The sequence below is a fragment of the Pristiophorus japonicus genome, chromosome 6 (genome assembly GCF_044704955.1).
Source record: "Pristiophorus japonicus isolate sPriJap1 chromosome 6, sPriJap1.hap1, whole genome shotgun sequence".
NCBI lineage: Eukaryota > Metazoa > Chordata > Chondrichthyes > Pristiophoridae > Pristiophorus > Pristiophorus japonicus.
Window position 1 is genome coordinate 35298649 of NC_091982.1, and position 26947 is coordinate 35325595.

Consider the following 26947-nt stretch of genomic DNA (forward strand, 5'->3'; position numbering starts at 1 on the left):
TGTAATTTGTTGCAGACCTCCTCAGTATTGACTATCGCCCCCAATTTGGTGTTATTCGCAAATTTAGAAATTGTGTTTTTTATTCCAAAGTCTAAATTGTTAATATAAATTGTGAACAGCAGTGATCCCAGCACTGATCCTTATGGAACACCATGACCCACCTTCTGCCACTGTGAATAGTTACCTTTTACCCCTACTCTCTGCTTTCTGTCTTGAAGCCAGCTAGCAATCCATGCTGCTACTTGTCCCCTGACTCCACATTCTCTGATCTTGTTCATTAGTCTATTATGGGGTACCTTATCGAAGGCCTTTTGGAAATCTAGATAAATTACATCTACTGCATTATCATTGTCTACTCTCTCTGTTACCCCTTCAAAAGGTCTAAAGTTAGTCAAGTAAGACTTTCCCTTTTGAAATCTATGCTGACTATTGATTATTATATTTTTGATTTTTAGATGTTCTTCTATTTTCTCCTTTAGTAGGGATTCCATTATTTTTTCTACCACTGATGTTAAGCTGACTGGTCTATAATCCTCTGGACATGTTCTATCCCCTCTCTTAAATCTAGGTATTACATTGGCGATCTGCCAGTCCTCTGGCATTACACCTTTTTCTAACGAATTATTAAATATGTGTAGTAATGCCTCTGCTATCTCTTCCCTAGATTCTTTTAAAATGTACATGTTCCATCACTGATCCCAATACCTGCACTACAGCACCTGCGAATGAAAATGGCCTCAGATCCAGCACTGTATGGGATATTCCTGTGCCTCTTAAAAACTGAGAAATACAAATATGATATCACAAAGAATAGACATAAATTCCACTGTGGTGTAGTTTAGCCAAGATAGCTCAATTGACTCTATAGTCCATAGCCTATTTAAATTTAGGGTTACTTGGCTGTCACAGTGTCCGTCACTCTTCAGCAAAACATAGCATTTTACTCACCTTGTTAGCAATTATTTTTGAAGTAAATAGTAGCAATTTCAGCCTTATTCATAGGGACATTTCTACACAAAATGATTCCAGTGTGGAGTCTGCGGTTATGAAACAGGTTGCCACAGAAGTTGTCCTCGAGTAACAGACTTGGAATTGATACAGGATTCAGCATCAGTTGCTCATTAATATTCAAGTACCTCAAGCAATCCTGCATTCTGACTGAAAGGATGGTCAGGAGCAAATTCAGATCAATGATACCTCAACATGAATGATGAGCCGCTGTCAGATAGTCACAACTTCCCAGAATAGTCACCAGTTTGAGTTAATGAAAACAATCTTCATATTTCTCAATAGAGCCATATGCAAGTCGTGGATGAATTTTTTGTCGATATTTTTTGAACTTTTATAAACCATCACTTTCCCCTTTCTGTGCTAAGGGTGCAGACTTTTGCTGGCGTATGGCACCAAGGAAGCCCTCCAGTACTTTACCCAAGTGAGTAAAAGAAAATCAGCTGGATTTCCACCTTCCCAATTGCTATTCAGAGCATTCATTTATTTTCCATTCCCAGGTTTATCCTGAATCCCTATAGCATTGAGTTTAACAAATAGTCTTTTGTGTGGAACTTTGTCAAATGCCTTTTAAAAGGTGAGGTATACCATGTCCTAGGGTTTTCCACAATCTATTCTGGGTCATTACTTCCTCAAAGTCACAGAAATTGGTCAGGAAGGATTTTATATTTAGAATCAATGTTGATTGAAGTTTACTAGGTTATAGTTTTATAGATAATTGTCCAATTTATGCCTGACAAACAATTTTGATAATTTTATGCATTTTTAACCTTTATTTATATTTTAATCTCATTTATACCAATTTCATTGATTTTACTCAGGGTATCTCTGTTTAGAGTCATAGGCCTAGAAATTGCTTACCTTAGCACAGGCCTTTAACATGGCTTTCTTGAAAAAACAGCGTCCGCCTCGCTTCCGGCCGCCTCCAACAAGGGACACGCGCCCGCCATTTTGGTAAGGGCCACAGCGCTACCGCTGGCCCCTGAAATGTAAATTAGCAAATTGTGACGTCAATCGGTGTGCAACGTCTGACTTGACGCCACGACTGCTAACTTGGACATTTTCACTCATCATTACGCTGGATCCAAAGCACGCACAGAAAAGAGTGTGTGAAGCAACCCTGAAGAGACACCGTCAACGCTTCTTAAAGGGACACACACATCTTTCAGGTAAATTTGGATTTAACATTTTGGACATTATATTTTATTGAAGTAGTGGCTTGGTGCAATAGATGTTAAAAGATTTTTAAAGTGTGCAGGGAGTGCTGCTGGATGATTGCAAGGCTTCGGTTGTAAAGGAGAGCCTCAGAGAAGACAAAAAATGCACAAAATATTCAGCAGGCAAGGTACCATCTGTGGAGAGAAAAACAGTTAACATCTCAGGTTGAGATGCTGCCTGACCTGCTGAGTATTTCCAGCACTTAATGCTTTTTTATTTCATATTTCTAGCATCCGCTCGGAGAGGGAAGAGGAAGAAGCAGAAGACGACGACACAGATGAGGAGGAAGCGGAAGAAAGGATGCAAAACAGACAGTATCTTTCTGGCCAGGATATCCGGAATGGAATCATCACTTGCAGTACAAGTGACCACAACCCCAATTCGCCTTTCAACATTTGTCCCACACCTTACTTTCCCTCTGTTGCTGACCACAGTGCTAAAATAAAAGCTATCACAAAGCAAACTTTCCAATCCAACTTTATACATCTATCCATCCCATCCAATATGATATCAAGAAATCAACTCATTACCCTTGTGCATTCCCTGCAGGGCTGTCTTGTGTGTGCCACTGTCTATCCTACTGATGTCACGCAGTGGCTGCAGCATGGCTGGTGGAAGGCAGCTGACACTGCAAGTGGCCTTGTAGAATGACCTTCATGAGTTGGTGGCTGGGAATATGAAGTTGAGTGAGAGTATTATTTCTTCTTCTTCACTCTACTCTCCCTCTTCTTGATGAACCACTGGCTAGGCAGGCTGCATTTCTTAGGTGTGTGAAATGAGGAAGGCACAAGGGTAGATTTGTAGTAAGGGGAGTGGGGGAAAACAAGAGGTGCACGCTTACACCATGCGCATCTTGCAGACACGAGACTCCCAAAGCAAGCGCTCTACTCGGAACTCCCTCACGGCAAATGAGCCAAAGGTGGACAGAGGAAACTTTACAAGGACACCCTCAAAGACTCCCTGATAAAGTACAACATCCCCACTGACACCTGGTAGTACTTGGCCATAGACCGCCCTAAGTGGAGGAAGTGCAAGCGGGAGAGCGCTGAGCACCTCGAGTCTCATCGCCAAGAGCATGCAGAAATCAAGCGCAGGTAGCAGAAAGAGCATGTGGCAAACCAGTCCCACCCTCCCCTTCCGCAATGACTATATGTCCCATCTGTGATAGGGACTGTGGCTCTCGTATTGGACTGTTCAGACATCTAAAGACTTATATTATGAATGGAAGTAAGTCTTCTTCGATTCCAAAGGGCCGCCTATGATGATGACCTTGTAAATCAGATGAGATTGTGAGATGAGGGGGAAATGAAGTGGGATGTGAGAAGGAGGATGACGTGAGGATATCAGCATCTAGTATCCTTTCAGCCCTGCCGCTGGCACGCTCAATCAAGCCCCAGCTAAGAATGGGGAAGGAGGGGAAACCATGGAATGAGGCTAGTGGTGCAGCTGGTAGGAGAGTTGAGCTTTAAGGGCTAAAGACTGCCTATTTTTAAATGATTTTTTTTTCATTTTAGAAGGCAGTTCCCCTTTAGGGGATCGAAACTCCTTTCTAAAATGACAGGCTGGCTTTAAGAGAACGCTGCCTCGCTCCAGGGATGCTTTGGCTACGCTACATTGGGCCTCCTGCTGAGACTACCGCCTAAAATAGTGTGTTACACTGCAGGTTTTGCGCTACGCTAATGTAAATCAGCAGGCAGTACAATTATTGTGGGCAGCCATTAACTTCGGCCCGCGGTGGTGCCGGCAGGTTTGCGGCCTACTCAAATTTCTAGGCCATAGAATGATACAGCTAGTAACGAGGCCATTCAGCCCATCGTGCTTGTGCCGGCTCTTTGAAAGAGCTATCCAATTAGTCCCACTCCCCTGCTTCTTTCCCTATCGCCCTGTAAATTTCTTCTCCAAGTATTTATCCAATTCCCTTTTTAAAGTTTATATTGAATCTGCTTCCACTATCCTTTCAGGCAGTGCATTCAGATCACAGCAACTTGATGCGTAAAGAAATGTTGCCTGATGTTGCCTCTGTTTGGGGAGGGCATGTTGTTCAAATCTTTCTGTGAGTATTTGCAGAAAGTAATCATTTATCATGTTGTGCTCGCCCTCAGGTTTGAGCCGGTTTGCAGCTTTTATGGCTATCAGCTCTTTTCTAACTTCTCTTTTACTGTTATGGTGCTGAAAGAATTCTTTACTGTTATTTTTTAGCCTCTGGTTCGATGCTGTTTCCTCGGTCTCTCTTTGCCCCTCTTCATCACCCCTTTAATGAGTTTCTGCATTTCCTTGTACAGGTATTCATCCCAGGGAACCCTTCCCCTTTCTCCCAACAAACTGGTGCAAGAATTCACCTCATACTCAGTCCAGGTAGCAGTAAATCATTGCTTTTTGATGAACTATTCTTTAGCTAATCATTACATTTTTTTTAATGAATTTATGCTATATGTTTTAAAGGGACATTTCTGTCTATTTGTGTGTATATATTTATGTGTGGTTTCATCTAAAAATCTAATCAAGGCATGAGAACCATGGTGTACAACAGTGTTGTCTAATAGAAAACGACAAGTAATCATGAGCTGAAATATTGGTGCAAATTCAAGTACCATAATTAAAAGAACAAATAGTTTGTACTTATTGCCAAATCCGTTTTTCAGCATTAAAAGAAATGACTGATAAAAGTGAGTGTTTTGAGCATGCACTTTGAGGTGTAATCGGCTAACCCAGGTGTAACCTTCCCAGGTTTGAAGGACTATCCATGGGCGAGGCTACTGCAACAACGTTTTAGCCACATGCACTAATTGTAGTAGAAAACCCTTTACACCCAATACAGGTAAAGGTACGTCACGTATACATTTACTTAACAAACATCTACCATCATTTAGTGTGAAATATTGCAGTCATTCTTTTTCACCAAAGTTTGGAGTTCTGATATTAATTTCTCAGACACAACACATAGTGCAGCTTCTAGGTTTTTATCTAGCTGTTGTGAGCAATACTTTGATTTCGGCCAGATACGGCCAGACCCGTCCCTGCTCTCCACCCAGAACGTGGTTGGATCATGCTTGCCCTGTGCCATGATGTGCTCTGTTGGAGCTGCTTGTTATTGGTTGGGCTCGCTTTCTCCTGCTGGCCTGGAGCGGTTATTGCAGTTGGTCGAGCTGGCCACAATGCCAGCTCCACTCTCCTTACAATGTTGCTCGTGTTGCCATGGTGCTAAAGTCTGCCGTTCTCACTCGTGTTACACACCATTGTAGCAGATAACCAATGAGCAATAACCAAGGAAGTAAAACAAACAATGATCAAAAAGTACCTGCACACGCAGCTTTTCGTCTTACTGTTTTACCAACGAATGTGCAAAAGGGTTAAAGTACATCTGCATACACCGTGGGAATCTGAATACTGAGATCACACACTCCCCAACCATGGTATCCATTACTAATTTCTTATTGACTACTCAAAAATGCAATTAGCCACATCTGGATTTCCAAATAGCCCCATGTGGCTAGTAGCTAAAGTATTGGACAACATTGATGTACAACATTCTTTGGCATTAGCAGCAGAAAGTTTAGAACAGACGCGGAAGCCTGGTAAAGCAGTCAAATACCGAAGGCAGTGAAATGGTCGTTTCAGGTCATTTTACTGTGTGACTGGATAGTGAACATATGAAGAAACCTACGTCGAACTACGTGAAGAAGGGAAAAGAGGAGAGATCACTTGCCCCTGCTGATGAACTGATGAATCAATCCCAGCAAATAATAGGATGATGCAGGTACAGCCATAACACACTCATTCTAATAATACAGGTACTTCCCAGCTAATTGCTATAACAGAATTCCATTTTTAGTCATGTACATTTGGCTAATTCACTTAGGAAATGTCGTGCCTTACAAAATTTTACTAAGAGACAAATGCCATTATGCCCAACAAGCCTATCTCTTCTTGATCATTCAATCCCGAATATCTTTCTGCAAGTCATACACCTCAAATCGTTCACGATCACCAGGCATCCCAAAGTGCTTTATAGCCAATGAAGTACTTTTTGAAGTGTAGCCACTGTTGTAATGAAGCTAGATAAACACTTGAGGGAGAAAGGAATAGAAGGATGTGCTGATAGGGTTAGATGAAATGGGGTGGGAGGAGGCGCATGTGAAGCATAAACACTGGCATAGACCAGTTGAGTCAAATGACCTGTTTCTGTGTTGTAGACGTTATGTAAATCCTCCTTACTTCAAAAACATAACCAACTACCTCAAATCCAGAAGCAAACCAATCTCAGTTTAAACAAGAAACCAACAGGCTGTTTCTTGGCAATAAGCAAATAGCCAGGCTCCAAAATTTTGTAAATCCATATCAAGGGAATGGGGTCATTTGTGTGATTGGGGTGACTACATTATGCCTACAGCAACGTTTCACTGATACCCGCTCTAATCAATCTGCTGGAAGGCAGAATGGGCCCATAGCTCCCAGGTCCTTCTAGGATGAAGAGTCTAACCACCTCTCCTTGGCATGCAATGGCATTTCCATCACCAAATCCGCCACCTTCAACATCCTGGGGGTCGCCCTTAACCAAAACTCAATTGGCCAAGCCAAATAAATGCCATGTCTACTACATCAGATCAGTAGCTGGGTATTCTGCGGCGAGTGTCTCACCTCCTGACTCCTCAAAGCCTCTCCTCCACCTACAAGGCACGTCAGAAGTGTGAAGGAATACTCGACACTTGCCTGGATAAGTGCAGCTCCAACAACACTCAAGAAGCTCCACACCATCAGGACAAAACAGCCAGCTTGGATTGGCAGCCCATCCACCACGTTAAACTTCTACTCCCTCCACCACTGGTACACTGTGGCTACTATCTACAAGATGCACTGCAGCAACTCGCCAAGGCTTCTTCGACCGCACCTTCCAAAACCACAACCTACTTCACCTCGAAGGATAAGGGCAACAGATGCATGGGGACACCACCACCTCCAGTTACCCCCTCAAGTTCACACAGCAACACATATCGCCATTCCTTCATCGTCACTGGGTCAAGATCCTGGAACTCCCCACCTAACTGCACTGTGGGAGAACCTGCATCCCATGGACCACAGTAGTTCAAGAAGGTGGCTTTCCACTACCTTCACGGGCAACTAGCGATGGGCAATATATGATGGCCTTGCCGGCGACATCCACATCCTTGGATGAATTTTAAAAAAGGGTAAAAAAGCCTTCAGCTCCCAGCAGAGTCATTGTCCTTGCAGACTAAACTCTCCCTCCAAAATCAATTATCTTATTCTCACAAAGGTCTGAGGCCTTCTTAAAGGCCTTAACGGGACTCGTGCCAGGTCTCAACCGGTGTTCATCCTGCTGAATCCAACCAAAGGCAGAATGGGTGGAATTTTAGGGAAAGACCTGGAAATTCCCTCTTCCGCCCCGCGGTGGATATTGCCCCGTGCTCCGCGAGGCTGCCACAAGCGGGTATCAACGCCAGCCTTGCGGGTTGCGAACCAAGCTGACAAGTTAAAGGGGAGGTCGCGAGCACCCCGCGCTGCCAACTTGACAGTTTTGCCGAATCACCGGTTGGCTCCAATTGTTGTCCCCTAGCGTGGTCCGGGCCGCCATCGTGCAGCCCGGCACTCCATTTTGGGTGCTGGGCTACAGTCCCAGTACCACGCCGCCCTGGTGGCCCAGTGGAGGCGCTCAAAGACCATGCCGAGTGCGCAGCGGCCCTCCCCTTTAAGCGAAGGGGAGGGGCGTTGAAACCCGTCAGCGCTACGCGGAGCATCTGTGTAACGCTGCCAATCACGTCCCATTAGTGCCGCTGGACCCGCCCAAGAGGAAGAGAAAGAGATTGCCGGGCGCAGGAAGTACTGCCCCCTATTGGGGCACAGGGCATTTTCTCCCCCCAGGTTTTCCAAACTCGTTGTCCCAAGGAATTTCGGAACCCTAGTGCTTTTAATTTCCTCATTCATCCAAGAAGATTTTTAAAGTTACATTGTTTCTCATTACATTACGGTAGTAACATTTACCGATTCTTTCAATAGTCGAAAAATCATTTGAAATTCAATAAATGCATTTATTTAAAACATTTCCATGAATTCCATGGCTGTCAGGGGATATATAAATGTAACAAAAATGCATTTTCTGAAGACATGGAGTAACAAAATTCATGTGAATGACCAATGTTTACTTGCTGCTTACTCCACCTAGAAAAGATGTCAAACAATTAAGGCATTGTGGAGTTACCCGATTCTTACTGTCTGCTATGAAAAATAAAACAAGAAATACATAATACGATGTTCAGGATTATAGGGGCCCTGGCCATAAGATTAATATTTTGTTTAAAGCTACAGAAAAGGTCACTTTTCTGATGAAATAGCAAGTTGGCTGAGAACCAAAGAAACAATCTCTTCGCAAAAAGTACACAAATTATCCTGGCTCCTCACCTTGTCAGTGCAGGTTTCAGTTTCTTCAAGAATAGTGCGGTCTAATACTTTGCAGTAAATCCAAAAGCCGCCCAACCCCTCTACAGTAGCCAAGTTTCGTGGATGTCCATATTTCTTCCCAACAATACACTCACACCTGTTCTGTTCTGCAGCTGTACTTCAATCTGGGACAATAAGATTGGTTGCTAATCACCTAATAAACAAAAACTACAAAGGCAACACTTGATATTTATTTATTCTTTTCTGGATTACGGTGACTTACACTGGTGTACAGTTCCATTAGCAGTGGCAGCCCGCTAGCACTTTGTCTAAATCGCTTTTAAATGACATGAGCTCGACACTGAATATTCAATTGTAGGGCATGACAGCCGAGATCATTCCTGTTCTCATTTGATGTCCACTCATAAGTGTCAGCTATGGCTCTCTCACCTCTGAGTCAGAAGGTCGTGCGTTTCAAGTCCCACTCCAGGGACTTGAGCACAAAAGTCTAAGTTGACACTCCAATGCAATACTGAGGGAGTGCTACACTGTCGGGGGTGCCGTCTTTCGTTGGAGACTTTAAACCGAGGCCCCGCTTGCTCTCTCAGGTGGATGTAAAAGATCTCATGGCATTATTTCAAAGTAGAGCAGGGGAGGGGCCAGTAGTTATCCCTCAATCAACATCGCTAAATCAGATTATCTGGTCAATATCACATTGCTGTTTGTGGGAGCTTGCTGTGCGCAAATTGGCTGCTGCGTTTCCTACATTGCAAGTGACTACACTTCAAAAGTACTTCATTGGCCGTAATGCACTTTGGGACGTCTGTGGTCATGAAAGGCGCTATATAAATGCACGTCTTTCTTTCATAAGTGCTTTCCAGCAAAAGTTAACGAATAATCACTGGGTGAAGGAATCTCAGGGATACTGAAGTCAAATATATCCTCTCCATTGTTGTCCTAGCTAAGATGAGCTAACTCAGTAAAGACCAGGGACTGAACTTGGGACTCTTACTTATCCACTGCACCAGCTTTACCTTCCCTCTAAATCACTTTTGTGTCAATTCTGGTGGCTATGTACAATGATGCTATTTGTTCTCCAGCAAGAGGCGAAGAAACGCTCTGAGCCGTTTTCCAGTGGGACTAGCCAGAGATATGGGATAGGAATTGGACTTGCCCCTGAAACAGGCGGCAAGTCAGGGGTATGTGCCGGCACGAGGCCCGTGCCAAATTGTATTTAACTGTTGCGCTGCAGGCAACAAGCGAGCATCTGGAAACAGTTTGCCGGTACCAACGGCGGCAATGCCGGAAGCGACCCTCGGGTAGGTCCTGCGATGGGGGAAAAAGCAATGCTGAGTGGGAGCAAGCCCAGGGTGGCAGCAGCCCGTATTTGGTTTGTACAGCCAAGGAGGAGCACTGTTACGCCTTTCGACGCCACAAAATACAAACATTTTTGAAATGTCTGGGTCATTTTTCAGTGACCTTTAACGTTAAGCCATTCTAGACTCGGAAGAAGAACTCAGAGCTTGTGTGGCACAACTTGCCTCCTAATTTCACATCGGGATCCTACAATTGGCATAGGACCCTAATTTAAACAACCAAATCAGCCTACTGCCTGGTCAGGATGGTGCCCTAGGTGACTAAAAATCACCCAAATCAATTTTGCATCAAGCACACTTCTGGCGTCATTCAGGCAACCTGATTTTGGAATAAAAGCAGAAAATGCTAGAAATACTCAAGTCAGCATCTGTGGAGAGAGAAACAGAGTTAACGTTTCAGGTCGATGACCTTTCTGTTTTTATTTCAGATTTCCAGCATCTGCAGTATTTTGCTTTTGAACCTAATTTTGGAACCCGTTTAATTTATTTTATGCCTGTAAAGCGGGTGCATCGATGTCCAATTTCTCCCCCAAAAGGAGCAGGTTGATTTAGAAGTTAGTACTTCTCTAAGCCAAAAATATAGAAGAGTTGAAACACTTCTTACCCAAAACATTTTTACATTTAATGAAACCTTTAGGGAGTCTCCATGGCTGACAGTCTATGGGGGTGAAATTGGCTAGCGCCCCAGTTCGGGGCGGTAATCTCTCCGGGGCCAGACATTCTGCGCCTGGCGCAGAAGTCCCGCCCCGGAAGCAAAATTGGGGTTACTGCCCCTCACTGGAACTGGACCGCAATGTCGCGTGCTCCACTTCCTTTAGGGGTGGGATCGGGGTCGCTACCCGGCCTCTCTGTGTAGTGCTGTTGCCTTTCAACACCCATCCCATTCGGTTAAAGGAGAGGGACGTTGCGAACTCTGCAGGCCTTTTGATGGGTCTCCACTGGGCCTCCACGTGGTCACAGACCGGCACCAAAACAGTGCACCTCCCCTTTAAGTGTTGCCCTGCGATTGTCTGCGGCCTGATTCGCAACCCGCGAGAACAGTGTGGGCATCACCCGCAGCAACCTCACAGGGCGCTGGATAATTTCCGCCGCGGGGCAGAAACACTCTCCTGCCCTGTTAGCGCCCCCCTGGAGGGGCACAACAGGGGTATTTCGGCCCCGATGGATTGTACTAAAGTAAATTTGTACAGTTCTGAATCAAAGGTCCCAGTTTCTAAAGAGCCTCTGACAGACTCTTGCTATTAATTAGAGTACTCGTGTTGCGGTGTCATGAGCCCAGAGACTGTGCAATTCAGTAGGTTTGAATGCGGTCTATTTACCTCTGGGACCTGGGATGAATCCAGAGCAGACTGATGGGATAAGAGCTTGTTCTGTTTGCCAGCTGTAAGAGTTTGGGGCACATATATAGCCCTATTCTTCTGATGTTACTTGCCTCAATAAAATAAGATTTTTCAGATTTTGCCAATATTCACTTCAATTCCTGTGTATAATTAGATCAAACAAAAACTGTGTATTTGAAAGCTAAAAAGGTCATTCATCATGAGTGCTTTTCAGTTTAACGGATATTTTCCAGGATCCAACTGAGAAATCTGTGCCCAACCCTGCATAAATCAGGAGGTTTCAATAGTTTGCCTGAAAATACACCACTTCATTTAATAATTCAACTTCAGGATTAATGCCGGTTCACATGTCCCCTTTCCTCTTTTAAATGTGACCATCTCAAAACACTTCTCATTTACTCCCCACTCGAGTTCCCAACCCTCGTGGAATGACCAGGAGTCTACTGGACTTGGGGCTTCCTGTCCCAAGCACTGCCCCCAGCAGCCCGGGAGATCAGCGATTTCAATTTCCCACTGGAGTGCGCCTGTATGATTAACAGACATTTATGTGAGGTACTGTCATTAATTACTAACTGTTAGCCTGGCGTCGGGAGGCAGGGCGAGGTTAAACTGCATTAAATTTAAACAGAATCATTTCCCAGGCTTTTCCACTCAGCTCGTCACTGGCTGCTGCTCAGTGCCGTCACCCGCAGAAAGCATGACTGGCCGGGGGTGGGGGAGGGACTGGGGAATGGGGGTGGGGGGGCAGATATGGAGAGTGGGGAATGGGGGCTGGGGGGTGGGGGGAGACATATGGAGACTGGGGAATGATGGCTCGGGGAAAGGGAGACTGAGGAATGGGGGTGGGGGGAAAGAGACTGGGGAATGGGGGATGGGGGCTCGGGGAAAGCAGGAGGCTGGGGCATGGCGGTGGGCAGACATGGAGAATGGGGCATGGGGAAGGGGAGAGATATGGAGACTGAGGAATGGGGGCTCAGGGAAAGGGAGACGGGAATGGGGGCTCGGGGAAAGGGAGACTGGGGAATGGGGGCTGTGGGGGGGGGCCAGGGGGTGTGGGAGAGATGGAGACTGGGGAATGGGGGCTCAGGAAAAGATGGAGATTAGGGAATGGGGACTCGGGGAGAGATGGAGACTGGAGAAAAGCGGGAGACTAGGGAATGGGGGTGGACAGACATGGAGAATGGGGGCTGAGGGGGGGGGGGAGATATATGAAGACTGGAGAATGGGGCTCAGGGAAAACGGCAGACTGGGGAATGGGGGCTTGGGGAAAGGGAGACTGGAATGGGGGCTCGGGGGGGTAGGGTGGGGGAGATGGAGACTGGGGAATGGGGGCTGGGGCGTGGGGGGGGGAGATGGAGACTGGGGAATCGGGATGGGGAATGGGGGCTCGAGGAGAGATAGAGACTGGGGAATAGGGGCTAGGGGGGTAAAGAGAGACTGGGGAATGGGGGCTCGGGGGGTAGAGGGAGATTGGGGAATGGGGGCTCGGAGGGTGGGGGGGGAGCTGGAGACTGGGGAATCGGGAAGAGAGATGGAGAGTGGGGAATGGGGGCTATTGAGGTAGAGACAAAACTTCAGTTCAGAAGGGAATAGGATAAATATTTGATCATGTGAATGGACATCACACGATCAAAGCTCCAGGAGTGTGTCCAACCAGAGTTGGCAACTCTAACTCTACTTCAAATGGATCTTGCTTTAGAAATTGATCATTCCTGGCTCCAATCTTCCTTTGGGAATATTTAGACTCTTTCTATGCTTTATATCAGTGATAGCTTTTGTGATGGGATCTGCAATCAGCTAGGCCCCAAGTCATTTCTGTTCCATTAGACTGCACAAGGGTTGCCAACCCTCCAGGATTGGCCTGGAGTCTCCAGGAATTAAAGATGAATCACCAGGACATTACTTCCAGCAACTCTGGAGAAATATTATTCGGGACATTAATGCATGTTTTCCCCTTTTTTTTGAACATTTTCATTTAGTGATTATAAAAGATATTGGAATATTGGAGATGGGAATTGATTAACAGTCAAGAAGCAGCCAATCGGGTAAAGAAGTCTGTTCGCTTTCCAATTGCTGTGGGAAGGCAATGCCGTGAGGATAGCTGTGTCAGGTGACCAATGGCAGGAGGGTCATGTGACAATACTTCCAGAAAGTTGGCAACCACAATTTTCAGAATGTCACCATTCCACTATTGGGTTAATGTGTTCATCATTACGTATGAATCAGGTAAATGGGCTTCAGTTCAACTTGCCAGATGCTACAAGGATTCACATATTAATGGACTCTTGCAAGGCAAGGCACAATGGGACACTGTGAGGCAGAAATTGCCCTCAGCAGGAAACTGGGGAGGGCACTTCGATTTATCTGGAAATTTACTGCCTGGCGGGAGTCAGAGGGAAGAGCTGGAAATTTCGGCTGTTTAACTCGGACACCGCCTTCCAGTGCTTTGGGGTGCTGATTGAGACGGTATCGGGGTGGGTTCGGGTTGGGAGCAGGGAGTGTCGCGCTGACGTGTCGCAACGTCCCTCCCTTTCACTTAAAGGGGAGGCACGTTGCGAGGCCTACGTGGAGCCCACTGGGTCACCAGCGATGGGTTCGGCCGGGCCAGCAGCCCAGCATCCAAGTGGGGGTGCCGGCCTGCCTGTTGGTGGCCCAGCCGAACCAGCAGCCACCATTGTCGTGCCGAGTCAGGAGTCGGCTGACAATTAATATACCAGAGAGCCACTGGCAGCTTCCCGCCGTGGGGCAATTTCCCCTGAGGGGCAAAAAGGAGTTACCGCCAGGTGGCAAGGGGCTGGCGCGCAGCCGACAACGGGTCGGAGCACCGGGTAGGGTGGCAACACGGGATGTGGCGGAAACCTGCTTCTGCTGCATCCGCAGCGGGGGCAATTGCGGCTGGGTCGGCTCTGCCACCTGCCCCCGGTCGGAAAGGCCTTACCGTCCCGTTATTGCCTCTTAGAGGCGCAAACGGGCCTTTTTCTGAAGGGCAATTACCCCCCCCCACCCCCAACATGTCCTTCGCATTATGTAATTACATTAATTCATGAACTTTGCTTCTGTCCTTCTCTACTACACACTAGTACAGCAGTATACACTAACACCCGTCATTATAACAGTGACTACACTTCAAAAGTACTTCATTGGCTGTAAAGCACTTTGGGATGTCCATTGGTCGTGAAAGGCACGATATAAATGCAAGTCTTTCACTCTCTACATGCAATCCATGAAGCTGTCCACAACTATAACCACTTAGTACATTACACTCACTACGACAACTTACTGTGTCTACATGTACACAGTTCACTTATTGTTGTTTAGTTACAGCAAATTAGTATCAATAATAAAAACCGAAGGAAGAATGAGAAAAGGAAAGGCACATCCAGAAGGGTGTACATTTATTTTAGAATGTATTTGAAGAATCTCGACATTATAGCATTAAAGCTCCTTCTGACATCTAAATAGCTTTGCTACTGCAATATTAGCATTTACAGTACTTCAATATCACAGCATGCAAGCTAAAAACTTTTAAAAAATTGGCTAAGGCCAGGGACACCAGAATTTCCCTAGACCTACTGACAGTCAGGAGTTAAATCTTCCATTCAACAGATCCCCACTCAGCTCACCATTTTTGTCCCCAGTGATAGGAAGGTTTACAACCAACCGCAGGCCTAAACCTCAGTGTAATGAGTATCGGAAGCCTCAAGCCCTGGCATTGCAATTCATCAGCTAATAATGGAGAAACTAGAAGAAACTGGCAAACGGCTTCTGAAAAAATACAATAATCCTTTCCCGCAGAATATCATATATACACATGGGGGAAGGGAAAATAATTTGGGGCCTGAAATTCTGGTCCGGGCCAAGGTGAACTCCTGGTGGATCACTGGATCAGGAAGTTGAAAATAGGATGGTAAGTGATTCCTCTGAAATTCCATCCAATTTCTTATGTCCTGCCATTTCTGATAGGGGGAGCGGTATGGACGGATCTCCTGTCTGTCTCCCCCCTCCCCCCCACCTCCCCCCACACCAACACGTGGGGTGTTTGGGGAAGTGTTGGCTGTAACACCAAGAGAACTCCCTGGTCATCTTCAAATAGTGCCATGGGATCTTGCAAATCCACCTGACCAGGCATAAAGAGTCTTGGTTTAACATCAAGCATCTCTGGTTACATAGTAGGCCAAAGACCACATCTCTGACAACGCAGCACTCCCTCAGTACTGCAGTGAAGTGCCTAGATTATGTGGTCCTGCTTCAATCTGGTGAGGCCTATAAAAGGCACAGCAGAGAGTCCGGGGCCCAGCGTCGGCAGCAGTCGGGAGCAGCGTCGAGGAGGTCCGTTGGTGAGGCCTATAAAAGGCACAGCAGGGAGTCCGGGGCCCAGCGTCGGCGGCAGTCGGGAGCAGCGTCGAGGAGGTCCGTTGGTGAGGCCTATAAAAGGCACAGCAGGGAGTCCGGGGCCCAGCGTCGGCGGCAGTCGGGAGCAGCGTCGAGGAGGTCCGTTGGTGAGGCCTATAAAAGGCACAGCAGAGAGTCCGGGGCCCAGCGTCGGCGGCAGTCGGGAGCAGCGTCGAGGAGGTCCGTTGGTGAGGCCTATAAAAGGCGTACTTGTGCAGCTACAGGGAGAAGGCAAAAAAGAAGTAGAAAGAAACAGAAAGGTGACATCACAGCCAAGGGGGTAAGTGATTGGCTGGTGATTGGTGAGTAGTTTTTCTTTTTCTTTTTTATATCAGTCAGTAACTTTTAACATTGTTGTTGCCAATTTAAGTGTATCTAAGGGTTAAGTCATGGCAGGGGAGCTCGGTCACGTGATATGCTCCTCCTGTACCATGTGGGAACTCAAGGACACTTCCGGTGTCCCTGACGACTACAGCTGCGGGAAGTGTATCCGCCTCCAGCTCCTGACGGACCGCGTTGCGGAATTGGAGCTGAGGGTGGATTCACTCTGGAGCATCCACGATGCTGAGAATGACGTGAGTAGCACGTGTAGCGAGTTGGTCGTACCGCAGGTGAAGGGTCCACAGCCAGCTAGGGAATGGAAGACCAGCAGGAAGAGTAGTGCAAGGAAGGTAGTGCAGGGCTCCCCTGTGGTCATCCCCCTGCAAAACAGATACACTGCTTTGAGTACTGTTGAGGGGGATGACTCATCAGGGGAGGGCAGCAGCAGCCAAGTTCATGGCACCGTGGCTGGCTCTGTTGCACAGGAGGGCAGGAAAAAGAGTGGGAGAGCGATAGTGATAGGGGATTCAATTGTAAGGGTAATAGATAGGCATTTCTGCAGCCGCAACCGAGACTCCAGGATGGTATGTTGCCTCCCTGGTGCAAGGGTCAAGGATGTCTCGGAGCAGGTGCAGGACATTCTAAAAAGGGAGGGAGAACAGCCAGTTGTCGTGGTGCACATTGGTACCAACGACATACGTAAAAAAAGGGATGAGGTCCTACGAAACAAATTTAAGGAGCTAGGAGCTAAATTAAAAAGTAGGACCTCAAAAAGTAGTAATCTCGGGATTGCTACCAGTGCCACGTGCTAGTCAGAGTAGGAATCGCAGGATAGCGCAGATGAATACGTGGCTTGAGCAGTGGTGCAGCAGGGAGGGATTCAAATTCCTGGGGCATTGGAACCAGTTCTGGGGGAGGTGGGACCAGTACAAACCGGATGGTCTGCACCTGGGCAGGACCGGAACCAATGTCCTCGGGGGAGTGTTTGCTAGTGCTGTTGGGGAGGAGTTAAACTAATATGGCAGGGGGATGGGAACCAATGCAGGGAGACAGAGGGGGAAAAAAAGGAGACAAAAGCAAAAGACAGAAAGGAGATGAGGAAAAGTGGAGGGCAGAGAAACCCAAGGCAAAGAACAAAAAGGGCCATTGTACAGCAAAATTCTAAAAGGACAAAGGGTGTTAAAAAAAACACGCCTGAAGGCTTTGTGTCTTAATGCAAGGAGTATCCGTAATAAAGTGGATGAATTAACTGTGCAAATAGATGTTAACAAATATGATGTGATTGGGATTACAGAGACATGGCTCCAGGATGATCAGGGCTGTGAACTCAACATCCAGGGGTATTCAACATTCAGGAAGGATAGAATAAAAGGAAAAGGAGGTGGGGTAGCATTCCTGGTTAAAGAGGAGATTAATGCAATAGTTAGGAAGGACATTAGCTTGGATGATGTGGAATCTATATGGGTAGAGCTGCAGAACACCAAAGGGCAAAAAACGTTAGTGGGAGTTGTGTACAGACCCTCAAACAGTAGTAGTGATGTTGGGGAGGGTATCAAACAGGAAATTAGGGGTGCATGCAATAAAGGTGCAGCAGTTATAATGGGTGACTTTAATATACACATAGATTGGGCGAGCCAAACTGGAAGCAATACGGTGGAGGAGGATTTCCTGGAGTCCATAAGGGATGGTTTTCTAGACCAATATGTCAAGGAACCAACTAGGGGGAAGGCCATCTTAGACTGGGTGTTGTGTAATGAGAGAGGATTAATTAGCAATCTCATTGTGCGAGGCCCCTTGGGGAAGAGTGACCATAATATGGTGGAATTCTGCATTAGGATGGAGAATGAAACAGTTAATTCAGAGACCATGGTCCAGAACTTAAAGAAGGGTAACTTTGAAGGTATGAGGCGTGAATTGGCTAGGATAGATTGGCGAATGATACTTAAGGGGTTGACTGTGGATGGGCAATGGCAGACATTTAGAGACCACATGAATGAACTACAACAATTGTACATTCCTGTCTGGCGTAAAAATAAAAAAGGGAAGGTGGCTCAACCGTGGCTATCAAGGGAAATCAGGGATAGTATTAAAGCCAAGGAAGTGGCATACAAATTGGCCAGAAATAGCAGCGAACCCGGGGACTGGGAGAAATTTAGAACTCAGCAGAGGAGGACAAAGGGTTTGATTAGGGCAGGGAAAATGGAGTACGAGAAGAAACTTGCAGGGAACATTAAGGCGGATTGCAAAAGTTTCTATAGGTATGTAAAGAGAAAAAGGTTAGTAAAGACAAACGTAGGTCCCCTGCAGTCAGAATCAGGGGAAGTCATAATGGGGAACAAAGAAATGGCAGCCCAATTGAACAAGTACTTTGGTTCGGTATTCACTAATGGGGGACACCAATAACCTTCCGGATATAAAAGGGGTCAGAGGATCTAGTAAGGAGGAGGAACTGAGGAAAATCTTTATTAGTTGGGAAATTGTGTTGGGGAAATTGATGGGATTGAAGGCCGATAAATCCCCAGGGCCTGATGGACTGCATCCCAGAGTACTTAAGGAGGTCGCCTTGGAAATAGCGGATGCATTGACAGTCATTTTCCAACATTCCATTGACTCTGGATCAGTTCCTATCGAGTGGAGGGTAGCCAATGTAACCCCACTTTTTAAAAAAGGAGGGAGAGAGAAAACAGGGAATTATAGACCGGTCAGCCTGACCTCAGTAGTGGGTAAAATGATGGAATCAATTATTAAGGATGTCATAGCAGTGCATTTGGAAAATGGTGACATGATAGGTCCAAGTCAGCATGGATTTGTGAAAGGGAAATCATGCTTGACAAACCTTCTGGAATTTTTTGAGGATGTTTCCAATAAAGTGGACAAGGGAGAACCAGTTGATGTGGTATATTTGGACTTTCAGAAGGCTTTCGACAAGGTCCCACACAAGAGATTAATGTGCAAAGTTAAAGCACATGGGATTGGGGGTAGTGTGCTAACATGGATTGAGAACTGCTTGTCAGACAGGAAGCAAAGAGTAGGAGTAAATGGGGACTTTTCAGAATGGCAGGCAGTGACTAGTGGGGTACCGCAAGGTTCTGTGCTGGGGCCCCAGCTGTTTACATTGTACATTAATGATTTAGAAGAGGGGATTAATGTAGTATCTCCAAATTTGCGGATGACACTAAGTTGGGTGGCAGTGTGAGCTGCGAGGAGGATGCTGTGAGGCTGCAGAGCGACTTCGATAGGTTAGGTGAGTGGGCAAATGCATGGCAGATGAAGTATAATGTGGATAAATGTGAGGTTATCCACTTTGGTGGTAAAAACAGAGAGACAGACTATTATCTGAATGGTGACAGATTAGGAAAAGGGGAGGTGCAACGAGATCTGGGTGTCATGGTACATCAGTCATTGAAGGTTGGCATGCAGGTACAGCAGGCGGTTAAGAAAGCAAATGGCATGTTGGCCTTCATAGCGAGGGGATTTGAGTACAGGGGCAGGGAGGTGTTGCTACAGTTGTACAGGGCCTTGGTGAGGCCACACCTGGAGTATTGTGTACAGTTTTGGTCTCCTAACTTGAGGAAGAACATTCTTGCTATTGAGGGAGTGCAGCGAAGGTTCACCAGACTGATTCCTGGGATGGCGGGACTGACCTATCAAGAAAGACTGGATCAACTGGGCTTGTATTCACTGGAGTTCAGAAGAATGAGAGGGGACCTCATAGAAACGTTTAAAATTCTGATGGGTTCAGACAGGTTAGACGCAGGAAGAATGTTCCCAATGTTGGGGAAGTCCAGAACCAGGGGTCACAGTCTAAGGATAAGGGGTAAGCCATTTAGGACTGAGATGAGGAGAAACGTCTTCACCCAGAGAGTGGTGAACCTGTGGAATTCTCTACCACAGAAAGTTGTTGAGGCCAATTCACTAAATATATTCAAAAAGGAGTTAGATGAAGTCCTTACTACTAGGGGGATCAAGGGGTATGGCGAGAAAGCAGGAATGGGGTACTGAAGTTGCATGTTCAGCCATGAACTCATTGAATGGCGGTGCAGGCTAGAAGGGCCGAATGGCCTACTCCTGCACCTATTTTCTATGTTTCTATGTTTCTATGTTTCTCACCTACACCCTTCTAATTGAAAGGGAAATAAATGTCATGCTCCCAACACAGAGTCATTGATGTACTCAGCAAGTGGTCTGGTATAATCTTGCACTCTATCTTACTTGTTGAGAACGAGCCAATTTGTCTCAGAAAGCAGCCATAATTCTATGGATATTATCAGGGATGCATTATTTGTCCAATGTTAAAGAGCGTGATAAAATTTAGCAGTCCAGACTGGAGGTTACTCCCTTTTCTGGGCCAATACAGTTTCAGTACAATCTTCAATCACTGGTGCGCGCTGCCAACGGCTATCTTGGTGTGTTTATAGGAATAAACGGGTCATTGCCAGAATGGCAGGCAGTGACTAGCGGGGTACCGCATGGTTCAGTGCTGGGAACCCAGCTATTTACAATATACATTAATGACTTAGACAAAGGAATTGAATGTAATATCTCCAAGTTTGCAGATGACACTAAGCTGGGTGGCAGTGTGAGCTGTAAGGAGGATGCTAAGAGGCTGCAGGGTGACTTGGACAGGTTAGGTTAGTGGGCAAATGCATGGCAGGTGAAGTATAATGTAGATAAATGTGAGGTTATCCATTTTGGTAGCAAAAACAGGAAGGCAAAATATTATCTGAATGGTGACAGATTAGGAAAAGGGGAGGTGCAACGAGACCTGGGTGTCATGGTACATCATTGAAAGTTGGCATGCGGGTACAGCAGGCGGTGAAGAAGGTAAATGGCATGTTGGCCTTCAGAGCGAGAGGATTTGAGTATAGGAGCAGGGAGGTCTTACTGCAGTTGTACAGGGCCTTGGTGAGACCACACCTGGAATATTGTGTACAGTTTTGGTCTCCTAATCTGACATTTTTGCTACTAAAGGAGTGCAGCGAAGGTTCACCAGACTGATTCCCGGAATGACAGGACTGACATATGAAGAAAGACTGGATCGACTAGGCTTATATTCACTGGAATTTAGAAGAACGAGAGGGGAATCTCATAGAAACATATAAAATTCTGATGGGATTAGAGAGGTTAGATGCAGGAAGAATGTTCCCAATGTTGGGGAAGTCCAGAACTAGGGGTCACTGTCAAAGGATAAGGCGTAAGCCATTTAGGACCGAGATGAGGAGAAACTTCTTCACTCAGAGAATTGTGAACCTGTGGAATTCTTTACCACAGAAAGTTGTTGAGGCCAGTTTGTTAGATATATTCAAAAGGGAGGTAGATGTGGCCCTTACAGCTAAAAGGATCAAGGGGTATGGAGAGAAAGCAGGAATGGGGTACTGAAGTTGCATGATCAGCCATGGTCATATTGAATGGTGGTGCAGGCTCGAAGGGCCGAATGGCCTACTCCTGCACCTACTTTCTATGTTTCTATGTTAGTTCTCGTCATTGCAACACTCTGCAAGAGCTGTTTAGGACAAGCACAGCACCCTCTTGAGCCATCAGGAGCAAGCCAATGAGTGAGCAGACCTGACTAATCGAAGGAGCTTCCATTTTCCAATGCTCAAAGAATTACAAATAAAAATTTCCATCGGCCTAAGGGTAAAATCCAAACACATCAGTGTTCATCAACGTATGCCTGCAACCACTGACAGAACCCTCAAACGTGCACACAGAAAGCCAACAACTCATTAAATGGAGAAGTAACTCAGATCCATGGCTACAACATCCATGCAATACAACATAAAGAAAGTGACCACCAGCAACAAAATTGCAAATATCAATATGTCTGATCTACACAAATTGCATGACAAGGTTCTTTAGCTGCTGACAAAGTCCTAGAAACATCAATACTCACGTTAAATATTGCTCTTCGCTGAGCACAGCGCTGTGTCGGAACTGAGGTTTTGGATTGCACACTCAGCTCTCTGGAGCGACACCCCAGTATCATACAATGATGTACATCAACACATGCCACAGTATGCTGCTGATGCACTATTTTGTTTCCTTCCAAAGAACTTCTGCCAACAATAACTGGTAGTGTAAGTAAAGGTACCACTGATGCCTCCAAAGGTGCTGCATACTATCATAAAAAATGGTTTCCATGAGCATTTCTGAAGGCAGCCCCCCCTCCCCCCGCCCGCTCCTGACAGCAACAGAAAAGGAACTGCACACGCGACCAAGGATGAAGGCCTGATCTACATTGTCCTTTAGCAAGATGGGCCGCTCAGCCTGCCCATGCAGGCCAGTCAAATGGTTTTGCACTCGCTGACCAGTATGGACCTTGCCCAGCCACTGAGGAAGGTACAATGGCCTTCAGAGGTTGCATGTGCAATTGTTCTTACTGCATTCTGGCTGATGTAGAAATCTGGAATATAAACAGGGTGGTTTCTGCAGCTCACCGACTGTCAGGAGATTTTGCAGAACGACTTTCATAAGTAGTTCTGAAATCGCAGTGCACCGTGAAATCTTTGGGTGCCCATGAAAGGTAGCACTGTACTCGTCAGACATTTTCAGTGCATATATAATGAGAACCTCAACATTAAATCCCTGCCATAAAGCATTCTAGATACCAACTGACCTCTCGTTTTGTAGTCAGCTCAGAATGACAACAGTAGGCCCTGTCAAAAAAGGCTGCTGGAACAGGAACGCTGGAGTCTTCTTGTGGCAGCAGCTTTAGGCAGGAGAGAGTTAATCATCAGAAAGTCGATGGAAGTAGCAGCAAATTGTAAGCAGCATTGTTCACAAGTCACTGCTTTTCAGCCAGAATGACGCTATTTTAAAACAACACAGAAAATAACCAGTCAACTAATACTTCGGAATTTGAGAGCTTGGTAGGACTCATGCACCACACATCTACTTTGAATAGATCCTTTGTTTATTCAAATGTGAAAGAGGAGTAGGCCATATGTCAGAGGTAGTACATAAAGCCCAGAGTATTCCTTTACAAACTAACAGTAGCATCCAATTTCACACACTTCCTCATCAAACGCTAGATTATTGCTCAGACCAGAGGAAGGAGAAATAAACACAACAAGAAATACAAGCACCAATGTAAAAATGGAGCTTGCAAACTACTGTATAATTTGTGAATGAACAGTCGAAGCACAGTTAAATGGAGTCCAACTTTGAATAAGGACTTTTAGCCTAACTGATGACGACTATCGTTAGAGGGCTCTGGAAAGGAGCTACCCATTGTCACGATGCTTAACTATCAGAGTGTAAAAATATCAGTTTTCTGCTACTTGCTCCATTACACTGACAGGCAGGATGCATTTCTACAGTGTGCACATCAGGATCTACGCTGCTTGTATCAAATTAAACCTCCTATGGACACAGAGAAATGTTAACTCTCCAAGAGCCAAATTCTCAGTGGCAGTTTGGCAGACAAAATGCAATCTTTCACTAGTTAATACCCATAACAGAAGGGTATATCATGGAAATTAAACAGGTTGACAATGACAAAAATGGGGCATATGAATTGAGATCACGGCATATTAAGAAATCCAGAGTTGGGGAGTGGGCCAGCTGGGTCACTCCAGGTGATGCAAACTGTAGTGGGATTACAAATGGTTCCAGGGTGTATGTTTAAAATGGTTTGTAATGTCTTTGCCTTAAGGCCAGGGCTCTCCAAGCCCTTTAATGACAACATTAAAGGTTGAAGCATTGTTTCTAATTCTTTTCAGTATATGTTTCTTGTGCTATCACATATAGAAGGTGCACCTATTTGACGTTCACAAGCCAAAGGGGAAGTTTGCTGATGATTGCACAGTGTTCATTTCCATTCGCAACTCCTCAGATAATGGAACAGTCCATGCCTGCATGCAGAAGACCTGGACCACATTCAGGCTTGAGCTGATAAGTGGCAAGTAACATTCGCACCACACAAGTGCCAGGCAATGACTTTCTCCAACAAAAGAGAGTCTAACCACCACCCCTTGACATTCAATGGTATTACCATCACCGAATCCCCCACCATCAATGGTGAGCCCCAGGATGTTGACCAGAAACTTAACTGGACCAGCCACATAAATACTGCGGCTACAAGAGCAGGTCAGAGGCTGGGTATTCTGCAGCAAATGTCTCACCTCCTGACTCCTCAAACTCCTACAAGGCACAAGTCAGGAGTGTGATAGAATACTCTCCACTTGCCTGGATGAGTGCAGCTCCAACAAGACTCAAGAAGCTCGACACCATCCAGGACAAAGCAGCCCGCTTGATTGGCAGCCCATCCATCACCTTGAACATTCACTCCCTCCACCACCAGTGCACCGTGGCTGCAGTGTGCGCCATCTACAAGATGCACTGCAGCAACTCACCAAGGCTTCTTTGGCAGTATCTCCCAAAGCCGCGACCTCTACCAGCTTGAAGGACAAGGGCAGCAGGCACATGGGAACAAAGTCAGCTCCACGTTCCCCTCCAAGTCACACACTATCCTGACTTGGAAATATATTGCCCTTCCTTCATCGTCACTGGTTCAAAATCCTAGAACTCCCTCCCTAACAGCACTGTAGGAGTACCATCACCACAAGGACTGCAGCGTTTCAAGATGGTGGCTCACCACCACCTACTCAAGAGCAATTAGGGATGGGCAATAAATGCTGGCCTTCATCACAGTGGCTACTGTACAATTACCATCGTACTTACCCCACTAATATCACAGCATTGCCATGGGAAGTGGCCCAGCTTCTGATCAATAAACATAATGATGCTAGGAACCTCCAGCAGCAAGGAGCACCACTTCAAGAGTTGGTCTCTCCCCATGCCACCAAAAGTGAAGCATAAACAGTCGGCGACCAGATATTGTGCTGCCATTTTGTTCTGATTATGGCTAGGCTGAGTGTTCAGTCCTTGGAGGCCACTTATACAACTATGTACTCACTGATCGGAACGCACATTACCTCAGTATCAAGTCACAAGTCACAATTGCAACTTCTGACAATAACGCACGTGCAATATGCTTGACTGTTGCTAACAGTGCACTGAAATCTGGCCCGCCATAGAAACAGGACAAATTCCAGAGCCCCAGCGGGCCACCGTATTGCAGAACTGCTTCTAATGGAATATAAACATGACATTAATCCTAACCCGCAGTGTTTTAAAATTGTTTGCACCCTTGGGGTCTCCCTATATCGCACATCACTACCTAACAGAGTGAATGCAGGCAACCAGCTCCCAGGGACATACATCAGTGCCACGCGCATTAAATGAGGCAATACCTCATGTCTTTCTTGTTCATCCAGGGTTTATGCAGCAGTGCCAATTCCCAGAGGAGTCACTGAACAATCTGCATTCAGGACACTACACCGACAGATGTGAGGGCTAGTTGGGCACATTTATAAGAGCTTTTTTAAATTAAAATGAAATGGGTCACTTGGGGCAGAGACAATCAGACCCCAAATGTCATTGTCTAAATTCATACTCACGGGGATAATGAGAAACCCCTCTGGACTCTGTTCCAAGACCATATCCCTTCATTCTTTGTCAGAGGACCATACCTCTTCTAAATGCTACCTCATATTCCTTAAATAAATTCACTGGACTGCGTTTGGTTACAATTTTGCAAAGCTGTAATCAAACACTCCCATCCAGCACTGTAACAATTTCTGCCGAGTAAATCACATTGCTCAACAGCCACTTATGCTGCAATGCCAATTTTTTTGTGACAAAGCATTCAATTCTTCCTTTGTTTATGTCCAATACACAGTGGCAGACCACCATCCTGGCCTTTAAAGGGGCACCATTGTCACTGAGAAGTGCTTGGCAAAGGATTTTCTTGTCTGCCTGCCAGACACATGCTGCGAATAGCTAAATGCCACATCACTACCTTGCTCTCGTGTGACAACATTGCGAAGAAAGTGATGCAAGGCTCTTCTTATAAATTCTTTCCCCCTAAAATAGCTGCATCCCTGGTTAACCTTTAATCTAACCCGACAAGCCAACTGCTACAGCTTCAAAAAAAGGACTCTCGCAGAGAAAGTCTACATATTCCTTCTTACTCTGCTGAATAACCACAACCTACAAAGGATTCATACCAGGGTTTAGAATAGGGTGTCTTTACAAGCCCAGATAGCCAACATGTGAAGCTCGAATATATAAATATCGGGCTTGATATGTTTTTTTAAAAGCCAATGACAGGTGAGAAGGGGTTGGTGATAAAAACGAATTAACGCCTGCGCCATTTTAATGGCAGCAGGTTATGTGGCGTGCCTGTGCCCTGCTCCGAGAGGCGGGACTCTTCATTATAATATTGAAAATCGGGCTCCCACAATACAGTTGGGAGCCTGATTTAAATGTAATGCTGGCTGGCAGGGTTTCCCAGAGCTCCGTAACCTGGCAGCAACGTGGCGACATGGATCCAGCAGGAAAGCACATTTTATAGCACTGCTTGCAAGCCGGGGAGGAGCAGGAGTGCTTCATCCAGCCGCTCGAACAAACCTGCTGCCGATCGTGGCCTCACCTCATTGGTGCGATCGGCCGACTACCCCAACTCCTGATCTTTGACTCTCTCCCAACTGCCATGCTCCGACCCCCTCTACCCCCTCAATGCCCCGATCTTGTCCTCTCTTTCTCTCTCCAAATTGCTGTGCTCCGAACCGCACGCCCTCCACCCCTTCCCCACCCAGTATGTGCCGATCTTTTCCGATTGCTGGGAAGTGTCAATCTGGCCGGCAGCCGGTCGGGAAACTGATTTTTTTTAAAATGATAGCGGTCCTGACAGTAAATTCAGCTGGACCTCCCCATTCCTGGGATTTCCAGGCTCCCAACACCCCCCCCCACCCCGCAACTGTGCTCCTCCGCTCACTCCACGTAAATATCGGGGCCGATCATGTCTTACACCCCTCAAATGTGAAATGTACTCCC

The 26947-nt window shown here is 46.1% G+C and overlaps 1 protein-coding gene across 4 annotated transcripts in view; it reads right to left on the reverse strand.

Moving 5' to 3' along the window:
* Positions 1-26947, reverse strand: part of LOC139265612 (serine/threonine-protein kinase PAK 3) — a 261203-nt gene that overhangs the window by 126367 nt on the left and 107889 nt on the right. The window contains exon 1 of one of the 4 annotated variants that reach the window (XM_070882748.1): positions 22665-22768. The exons of the other annotated variants lie outside the window; for them this stretch is intronic. The gene's annotated coding sequence lies outside the window, so the exon portion shown is untranslated. Of the gene's footprint in view, positions 1-22664; positions 22769-26947 lie in introns of those variants that run through there. 4 annotated transcript variants of the gene reach the window in all.